Source organism: Cryptomeria japonica, chromosome 11, assembly GCF_030272615.1.
Source record: "Cryptomeria japonica chromosome 11, Sugi_1.0, whole genome shotgun sequence".
Taxonomy (NCBI): Eukaryota; Viridiplantae; Streptophyta; class Pinopsida; order Cupressales; family Cupressaceae; genus Cryptomeria; species Cryptomeria japonica.
Genome location: NC_081415.1, coordinates 21032611 through 21043660, shown reverse-complemented (window position 1 = coordinate 21043660; position 11050 = coordinate 21032611). Strand labels below are relative to the sequence as shown.

The window sequence follows — 11050 nt, the reverse complement described above, 5'->3', positions numbered from 1 at the left end:
GAATACACCTTGCCATGGAGTGCTTATTGATCCTTCGTGCATGGTTAATGTTATTACTGAAGAATTTCTTTTTACTTTGCAATTGAATCAAGTGATATATGACAAAACAGATGTGATTGTGAAACTATTTGATGCATTTTCTTCTCTTGCAATTGGTTCTATTACATTGCCTATTGAGGTCCATAACAAATCTCTTGATGTGAACTTTGCTATTATTCCTTCTTCCGAACAATTTCGTGTGAAGCTTGGCTATCCTTGGCTATCTTCCATGAAAGCTATTGCTTCTCCTATTCATAAGTGTTTGAAATTTCCCCATAATGGTGAAGTTGTTACTGTCAATCATAGTCTCTTTAAACCAGCTGAAAGAACATCTAGTGTTCCTATTGATTACTTTTGGCCTAAACAATTTCAATCTCTTCCTCCGCGAAGTGATCATCTTTTTAAATCTTATCAAAAGTGGAAAACAGATATGATCCTATCTCTAAGTGAACCTAGAACACCTAAACTTGACATTCCTATCATTCTTGAGAAGGAAATTCTTCCTTTGAAAGACAAAACTAATGTCTTTCCCCAAGAAGATTCCCAACCCGTCCCCATGGATGTGACTATGTCTATGCCTAATAAACTTCCTAAGAGTAGATCTATACCTCCTCGTCATGATGGACTTGGTCTTCTCCCTAAACCAAAAATTCCTCCTTTATATGGAGCAGTTCCTCCTCCTGCCTTTTATAGAGAGAAGAGACCTTCTTCTTCTCCTATTATCCAGCCTAAGAGACCACAACCTAAACACCCAAGTGATAAGGATGAGAACATTCCTCCTCCTCTATCTTCTACACTTCCTACTAAGACTAGACGTAATCGTTCTGCACGCGAACGCCGACGAAAGCGTCATCTTAGGGCTCAAGCAGCTGCTTCTCAAACTTTACAATCTCCAAAAACACCTTCAACAAGCATTATTCCATTTTCTCCTCAGCCGGATATTGAGCCTAAGTCTCCTAAACATAAGATGCATGATGGTCTTGATCCTGTGCGAGTTAAAGATCCTATTTTTATAAATCTTGATGATGATATAGATGAAAATGTTATGCATGATGAAAATGTTACTCCTCTTGCTTCTGATAGTGATAACTTGTTGATATTGATAACCATTTATCTAATGAATTTTCTAAAGCACTCATCCTAGCTCCTAGACAAGAACAATGTGGCTTGGAACATGAACATAGCCCTTGTTTGCATCTTGTGATAGCTCCATCTGCTGTGTTGGATGTTCCTCCTCTAGCGTGTTCCCTTCCTTCCCGAAACATTGATCAGCAAGATCGGGGGGTAGATGACGTGCTAGACTAGTTACATTAGCATGGCAGATTCTCTCCCCCTCTCTTGTGTTACTTCTTCTATACGTTATTCTCATTCTTCTATTTGTTGTCCTTAGTGTTGTCTACTTGAGGACGATGCAAAGCATTGAGATCTCTCGATCTCTCTCATGTTGACTCAAAAGACACATGTGTTCCCTTCTTCTAGGTGACCTTCCTTGATTGGGGAATGAAGAACAATTATGCATACATACATATGATATATACATGACTTATCATACAGCATACTGACCCTGAGGAAAGCGAAGTCACCTCGTGCTTTGTGTTTGTGTTCATTATCCTTGGGTTTATCTCACACTTGGGGGCTAAATCCTTGCGATAACGTCCTCCTTTCCTTTCTCATTTTCTATGTGTATCACTACGTTAAAACAATCACCCCCGTTGAGGCATGTGCGATCGCTTTAACGTAGGGGGGCATACACCCTGTCTATCCTTTCAAGATACTTGAAAATTTCTTGGCAAACTTAGCTTTGTCTTGAAAATTTTTGGTATTTCTTTTGCATGACTCATAGTGAGGAAACCTTACTATCAACAGTCATGGTTCTCCCTCGTGATCTTCCCTTTTACTTTGTCAATCGAAGTCGTAAGATCATTAGTCCACTGGGGGCTTGGTGTATCTTGCCTCCTTGACATGGTGAAAGTCTTTCAATGTTGTTTCCTTGTACTTTACCGGAAGTATGAGCATACATACTCCCGCTAAAGTGGGGGCTAAATGTAGCGTCCTAAAATTGCGACACTTGCAATTTCGACTGCATTTCGGTCTTCACGATGGCGACGCAACACGCAACCTGAATGGAGACCCCAAAACTTGCTCACGACACTGAAAACTGCATTTTTCATGCACCCTGGCCTGAACCTCCTTTGCACCCCGCTGTCCCGGAGGTGGGACCAGAGCGCCCAGCGCCCTGGTCCCTGGGTCCTATTTTGGGCCCGGTCTCCTAAGTGATATCGGGTCTTTTTGATTGCAATTTGGAAATATACTTCCCTGGTCGGCCTAAGGTCGGGAAAATCAGTCTATCAACCCTAATTGACAAGTATATAAACTACATTTTCCTCTTTCATTCGAGATGATGGAAAAGGCGTGGAAACTATACTCAAGCATTCAAGCATTCAAGCAATTGATCATTTCAAGTCTCCATTCAAGGCTAAGTGTTGCATTCAAGTCAAGGATTCAACCATTGAAGAGGAGATCACTTATTACATGCTACAACATACTACAACATACAACATCTAAACCTTTGCACATAAGGATACCAACATCCTTAGAACAAGGTATTAGTACTTGTTTTACATTACAGTCATTTACATTTACAGCTCTTGCTCATTTCTTGGTTAATTCCAAAACCGGGGTTTGACCTAAAGGCAAACCCCTAATCCCTAACCCCCCAATCATCTTCGCTTTTCTGTGTGTAGGTTGTAGGTACGCGGCTGAGATTGAAGATTTGGAATCCTTGTGCAGAGACGAACCGATCCCCCTTCGTTTCGCGGATTTTTCGGAGGACCGTGGCGCCGGGCGCCATCGTCCCGACAACTTTTTCTCAAATTTGCAGGACAGCGCCGTATTGACATTTTACTACTAATTCCAGGTCCGCAGCTTCATCCTATAACCTAAACTCAGTTTATAAGTGAATCTTTATGACTTTCTATGCATTCTTAGCTTAATTTCCTTAATCAATATTCTTTACAAAAGAGGGTAGCCTTGCTTTCCAAACCCTTGAAATTCATTTAGCATCCAATCTTACATTGTGTGGGATTGAATCTTATGAGTTTCAACCCCTCTTTTGAATGTAAAGTCTCTCCCCTAAGTGAAAATCCATCGAATCCTAGTGAATCTCCCTTCTCTCTCCTCGGAGTTGGAAGAGGGGAGACCAACTAGGGTTCGACAGCGATTTTCCGCTTTACACCTCCAAATGTGGATATCTACTGTTATGACTGATAATTTCTCTCCAGAAGCTTTGATGCTAACTTCTATCACACCTAAACTCTGCATGTGGTTTGCATGGTATTGGCAAGAGGTGCTTTGTAAATGTCCTTATGGATTCTCTTCATATTTTTATGAAACTCCTTCATCGAAGAGGCAATCCTCTCATTCAAACTTTGAAGTAACCCTTTGACTATTGCATGCAGTCCTTTTCTTATAAACCTTCCTCCTTGCGGTGACGTGCTAGGACATAAACTGAAGGTGTAGCTTGTGGAACCCTAGCATAACTTCTAAAAACTAGCTATAAATGGTTCTTTTCATTTGAAACAAAATGCAAACCCTAAAATCACATGAAAGCTTATACTTTTAGCTTTCTATTTCCCTCCAAGCTATGCATGAAATTGATTTTCTTGATGATCATGTGGAAGGAAGCCTTTAGAAAACTTTTTTAAATAAATAAAGAATTTTATTTGTCTTTACATCTTTTGAATTAAAATGCCTTTTCAAGTGAATTATTTTCCTTCCAAACCTTGCATTATGAAATCTCATCCTTTTAAATAAGCTCAACCTTATAGACACCTTCAAGGTATTTAATAAATCCTTTCTCTAAACTTTCCTAAATTCATGATAAGACATGAGGTATATAATAATTCTATTTTTTATCTCTTGAAGTCAAAAAATTGGTAACAAAGTCACTCCTTCAAACCTTAATTTTTAGATAGTTAAATGTCCATTTTACATTTCTAAAAAAATTGGAGGTCTTATGATATTCCACGTGATGGCTACATGTTGATAAAGTTACCCCTCACAACTACTGGTCCCTCTCCCTAATAGGGTATTTGCATGAAAACCCAAGTCCAGCTATGTCAAACCCGAGTTTGACTCCTTCAGACTCAAGTTAATCATTGGTCACATGTAGAACATGCATTTGAAGACTTGAATGACCTTCCCTCCAAAGTATTTTCTTTTGGAAAAAACTTTTGCTTTCATGAAGTCACATGAATGTGCTTCTTTTCTAAAGTTTTCACAATATAATCATAAGAATATAGCCCTTCTTTTCATTTATAAGGTACATTTGAAACCTTTTGGAGCCTTTTAATGAGATTTCCAAAACAACAAGGACCTAGGACCTTAGAAAAGACTGGAATAAGCTTCAGGATATTAAAATTTAGACTCAAAGAATGGAGATCCTAACAACAAAAAAACCCCTATTAAATGCAATTGACATATAAATGAAAATTGGATAACAAAAATAAATAGGGATATAACATTAGGTATTATAATAATATCATATGTGAAAACAACCAATAATAAAATCAAACCAAATGATATATAGGATTTGGTCATATATGTATATGTAGATATATAGATATATACATAATATGTATATGTATATGATGCTCTGCAAAAAGAAGGATAGTTAGAAAAACCTGTTTGATTGCTACACACACAAAGAGAAGCACAAGAAACAAATGTTATTCATTAGGGTTAGCGAATCAAATATTAAAAACTATCCTAATCAAGCATATCAAGAAAGACACTACACAACAAATAAAAAGCTTAATGAATCTAAGAAAAGTTGAACTCTGTGGTCTAACTAGACCAGAGATAACAAGAAACTCTCCAACCAAAGCAGGGGAGACAAAACCAACAATCTCTACTTACGGAGGAGCTCTAGACCCCAAATCTAAAGAAAGAAATGGAGCTAAAGTAAGTGAATTGGATAACAACAAGAATGTAAAGTGCACCCCTGATTTGCTAACCAAAATGCTCAAAATTAAATGAAAATCTTTAATGAATACACAAAACTATATATATATGCAGGCGCACAATGGTTGAGATGGTCCAACTCCCTAGTCTCACTCTACGACTAAGCTCATGCCATATCTAAATCAAAGACATCTCAAATACATCGTCGGTGGAAAGCTGCAAAATGTCATTTTCATACATAAGCAAGACACACACAATTGGGCACAATCACCAAGAGAACAAAGTGTGTTTGAGATCATTTTCCTAATTGTGGTGTGGTCACGAAGAGGTTAACAAATTTACGATGATCTCTTCGTGACCACACCACAATTAGGACAATGATCTCAAACACACTTTTTACCGTTCTCTTGGTGATTGTGCCCAATTGTGTATGTCTTGCTTATGTATGAAAATGGCATTTTGCAGCTTTCCACCGATGATGTATTTGAGATGTCTTTGATTTAGATATGGCATGAGCTTAGTCGTAGAGTGAGACTAGGGAGTTGGACCATCTCAACCATGGTGCGCCTGATCATATTAGCTTGAAACCATGCGCCTCATATTAGCCTCAAACCTATGCCTCCTACTGGTAGGTGGTGGGGATAGAATATCATTCGTTGTACATATCAATGACTGGATAATAATAAAAAAAAATTGATAAAAATTATCATCATCGGAATTACAACGAATACCAAGCTTTCGACCGATGATGTAATCGACGGACATACAACATTCTCGTCAGTGAAATGTTCTGGAGTCGCCGCACTTCTCACTCAAACCACACAAACATCCGATGAGGATGCTGTACGTGCAATGACACTTCGTAGTCAGACGATCATCGATGTCTCCGAATGGACTGATGACACAAGTGTCGGACAAACAGCATCACGGTCAGTGCGAAGTTCCAAATCGTCATCGGCTCTGCGACGAAATCTACTGATTCCGATGACTTCTTTGACCATCGGCAGAGTCCATTAGATTGTCATATTTTCGACGGGCATGGCATCGTCAACCAATCCGATGTCAAGTTTTCGATGGGTGATTTTGTCGGCACTTCGACAAAAATTAGTCGCAAATCCGACAAACGACTGTCGGAAATTAGCTCCGAATGTACTAGTGTTAATACCTCATCTCTGAAAGAAGGAGAATCAAAGACAATAATAAAAGCATTCGCAAACAATAATTGAAAATAATGCATAGCCCCCCATCTTTTTTGCAATTTATGATAAAGCTTTAACAAACTAATTTGATCACCCCAAATTTCCCCAGAAATAGCATTCATATGCAAACAATTCACTTTCTTCTCGACATAGGAACCCAAAAGATCGATACAAGGGATAGGAGCCCAAACCTGTGATGACGAAACCCCCGACAGAATAGAATCAGTAGGTATCTTACTTACCTTTTCCAGACTAGCTTCCTTAAGGTTCACATTTACCTTATTTCCCACGTGCTGTGAAGAAACAGAAACCCTAGCCGCAGTCGCCTTATTTACCAAGCCAACAACCCTAGCAAGCGTTCGCTGATTGCCCAGATCCAAAGACCATTTCCTCGAAAAGCCCTTGAATTGCTTCTCAGAATTCCTTTGATTCGCACAATTATTAAAACGCCCTTGAGTGAATCTCCTTCCATTGTTATTCTGTCTCCATGCCACACTGCGTCTGTTCCCAAAGAAGCCTTGAAAGTACTTTGAAACTGGCCAAAAAACTTAGTTATTTCCACTTCGGTTTACCTGTATCGCCATGGCCTTTCATCTGTCGTTCGTGTAGACCCACTGCGGAACATGAGGCGGGTCTTCCCAACCCACATCCACCCATGAACCCAAATATCCTCTATCAACCATGTCCGATCACTATATTAAATTTCTACTGAACCTGTTGTATACACAAATACCCCTCAAATTGGTGAATAGCGTTCCATGCTTAGCACCTCAGGTCCCAATTTCTTATCAGAGACTGCTACATCGCTAAATGCAATACAAATACAGCTGCAAACATGCACAATGATCAAACTTGTAGCTAACTATTGCCTTAAATGCTGGTGCGGCCTCCTTATATTTCCTTTGTATTGGTCGATTTCCCTGTTGCAGTACACCAAGAGTAGCGGCTGAGTGTATAGAGCAGTACCATGGACGACCGTTTGCAAGAAAATTTTACCAAACCCTACCACAGCAAAATGTTTTTAAAAACTCTCCCTACAGCTAATGCTTCAATCTATTCACAGTAGACGAAAAAATAAATCTGAAAATATCGGGGCTTTAGGGCTGGTTAACCCCTAATTGAATAATTAACTCTTGAAAAATGGATCTGCCACGGAATCAATTTCCAGGGTTTCCTGTAGTATTTCGCCGTCAATTGGTGAAAGAATCATGAGGCATTGCTGGGAAAAACAACTTTCACGCAACTGAAACATTCCTCACCCCATGCCTGCAAATGCGTGATTTCAGCGAACAACACAGAAAATATCCGAATCGCATTGATAAAATAAGAAACTCTTTAATTAAGAAGTATACCATCTAAAAACATTTGAAAATATCTAAAGAATACGAGTCTTTATTCTATAAACTATATGATCTATTAAATGTTATTAAAATCTTTCATTTCATTTGAAATCTCTCATTATTTTTTAATTAATTCAGACATTAAAAATTATTATTATTATTATTAATTGAAAATAACTTAAAAATGAACAACTAACTATCTTATTTGAAAAAACAAATATTGATAAAATAATAAACTTTTTAATTAAGATGTACACCATCTAGAAACATTTGAAAATATCTAAAGAATGTGACTCTTTATTCCATTAACTATACAATCTGATCATTTCATTTGAAATCCATCATTATCTTTTTAATTAAATTCAAAAATTAAAATTTATAATTATTTATTACTCAATAATTAAACAATGGTCTATTATTTCTTTGGTTTCTATCGCTCCTGCATAGGACTGGAATGTGATTAGTTCTGAATTTTTTCGGAATGGAATGTGAACAGTTTTTGGGGAAATGGAGAAACTTCTTGCATTCCTGCATTAGAATGGAATGTGAAAAGTTTTTCATTGAAATGGAATTTGATATTTTTTCCGAATGGAAGAGAATGTGAAAGGTTTTTTATTGTGATTATTTTTTTTGGTCTGGAATGCGAAAGGGTTTCAGTTGTTTATTTAATGCGTGATGAATACAATTTCTTTATTTCATGCGATGAATTTTTTTTTTGAGAATGGATGAAAGGAGTCTGAACATGAAGAGGAGCATGATCCCTCCAAAGAAAAGGAGGTTCCTCAGAATCGCAAGGGCTCTGAATGGACCTTTGCCTAACACACAATGAATTATCAGAAGACAGGCAAGAAATCAAATAGAAGATCTGATTTGCTGTTGCAAATGAAGGAAACATTTGAGGAACTTAAAATGAATATCAACTTTTGCCTTCAAAAGTGCATGTTAAGTTTGTTAGGTTAACTGCAAACGAGATCCTTATGCATTTTCAATGAGTTGAAATGAAATGCAAAAGAAATTGCATTTTCAGGTTCCATTTTTTCCGTTTCTCCTTGGGTACTCTTGGGCCTTTTGGAAGAGGTAAATTAGAAAAATATTTTTATAATTTAATTCAAAGACCATTTATATACCTGTGCTGGAATATGCATGAAGAATTATAATGATGATTTTTTTGGATTTTATTTTGCAGGCAATAAAGCTTTATTGCTTTGTACACAAGATATTGGTGATGGTGATGGTGCTGAGGACTTAGTCTCTCGAGTGTAGTACACTCTCAGAAAATGTATGTGCTTATCACCCAGTCATTTGGCTTAGCTGCTTGTATAGGGTTTTTTCTTTCAATTTTATCAGCTTGGGCATTATCTCCATAATTATATAGCAAAAATTAAAGTAAGACTTACTAGCATTTATTTTTGCAGATTGCACAAGTATTTTTTAATCTGAATTTATTTCACACGTATTCTTCCTGCACCATCACATAATTTAACCCTACTGTGGGGTTTTCAATGTTCTTTTTAGCAGTTTACTGCATATTCAAAACTAAAACAGCATCAGAATACTGTTCAGAAACAGTAGTATTAATATACTCCTCCTCACTGCTCACCCATATGACTTGGAACCATACCCACACGCTCACATTTATTTTGCAGAACACTTGCATTTGTGGGTTTTATGTTTGATTGGGTTTCAGAAATCTTGTCTCACTAGTATTGCATTTGAAATCTAGGCATGGGGTTTTTTGCCAGTGTACTGAAGAAAGTTGTCATGTTTACAGCAGTGACCAAGGCTTGCAACTTGCCAGTATATAAAATGCCTGAAACACCAGTAGGAGAACAGGACATGATGGTCCCTGTTTTGTTGTTTGACAAATGATGGTCTACTAAAATTATTGTGTATCTAAATCTAATGTACTTCTGAATGTCTGACAAATGCAGCTGATGGTTAAGTTTGATGAGTTTTACGCTATGACAATGAGGTAATGAAAATATTTTTTTTGCAGGAATTGTCCTTCAATCTTCAGCAATTCTGGCTTCAAAAACAATGTGAAGTCTCTGTATCCCACAAGACATGAATGGGCATGGATCTCATACTCTGTTTTTATCTGCACTATACCTCAGATATTCTATGTTCTGGCAAGAAAAGGCAATTCCCAGGAATATGTACCTTGTGTATAAAGCAATATAGCTCTGTTGCTTGCAAAACAGAATCCAAAAAAAATTATCATTTTGATTATGCAGATTCCAGGATTGGTATAGAAGCAACCCTTGAAACAACAATGGTTCCCAACAAAACATGTTTTTTATTTACCTCTTCCAAAGGCGTGAGAGTACCAAAGGACAAATGCAAATATATGGAACCTAGAAATGCAATTTGTTTTGGAAATGCATGAGGAACTTATATGCAGTACTGAGGCAAAAGGTGATATTCAATTTTAAGTTCCTCAAATATTTCCTTCATTTTCAGTAGCAAGTCAGATCTTCTATTTGACTTCTCGTCTATGTTCTGATAGTTCATTGTATGTGTGAGGCAAGGGCCCATTCTCATACTCCTAATGTTCTGAATCTCCTTAATAAACAACCTGTATTTTGGGGTGCTAATGATAAAGCTTGCTTTTTAAATTAAATATTGAAACAAGCCAAGGAAATGTTTATCTCATAAATGAAATAAGCTAAGCTAATTTTACTGGCGATCAAATGGTCCATGAGTTCTTATCATTATAAAATTCCAAAATCTTTGTATCGTTATCCTGACTAAATATTTGCCAATGTATGTGTAATTGTGCCTAATAATATTAGCGTTGCTAAAGAAAATGAATAATCAGATATAAAAGAATCTGTATATTCTATAGAATTCTTTTCATAGTAGCAGTATACTGATTGTACTCTTTATGTTATGGGTGAAATATAGATTGTACTTTGAAATGGATATTTTTCAACATCTTTTACATAAATTTGTTTAAAATAAATATGCAAATTACCTATTTTAATTATTTGTAAAGCTCCTTGAAAGAGTTAATAGTGAGTTTACTTGGAACTCCAACAACATACCGATCACCCATGTCAATTTGATGCATGACAAACAGAGACAATGGCTTCAAAGATTGTTATTCATATATTTTTGAACATGAATGCCACGAGCAACAACTAAGATAATATTATCATAACGTCTACATTAATGAGTACATGTAGCTGTTTAGCCCCTGTTTCGGAATCATTAAGAGATTTGAAGGTGTTTTCCTTTCTAAAAAAATATTGGGGTAATGACATCCATCAAAGTATAACACACTGGTAGATGATAGGCAAAGTTGACACAATCAATAGAGGACTTTAATATGAAAGGAAAGTGCATTAATAGTCATCAGTATGAGCATGAGTAGTGTGTGCTAGTAGGGATAAAAAAGCATCATGCAAAAGAGATTCTATAGGGGTCGAAAGGTAGTTCATCAAACAAAGTGTCATGAGATGTTGAACATAAGTCAATAGAGAACATTGAGATTCTATTGAATGCAACTAG

General features: G+C 36.8%; 1 long non-coding RNA gene across 1 annotated transcript; it reads left to right on the top strand.

The window, feature by feature from the left end:
• Positions 1–7982: 7982 nt before the first annotated feature.
• On the top strand, positions 7983–10199 carry LOC131049509 (uncharacterized). Its single transcript, XR_009106746.2, has 3 exons — positions 7983–8617; positions 8727–8819; positions 9537–10199. It is a non-coding gene; the product is annotated as an uncharacterized LOC131049509 (long non-coding RNA).
• The last annotated feature ends 851 nt before the right edge of the window (positions 10200–11050 follow it).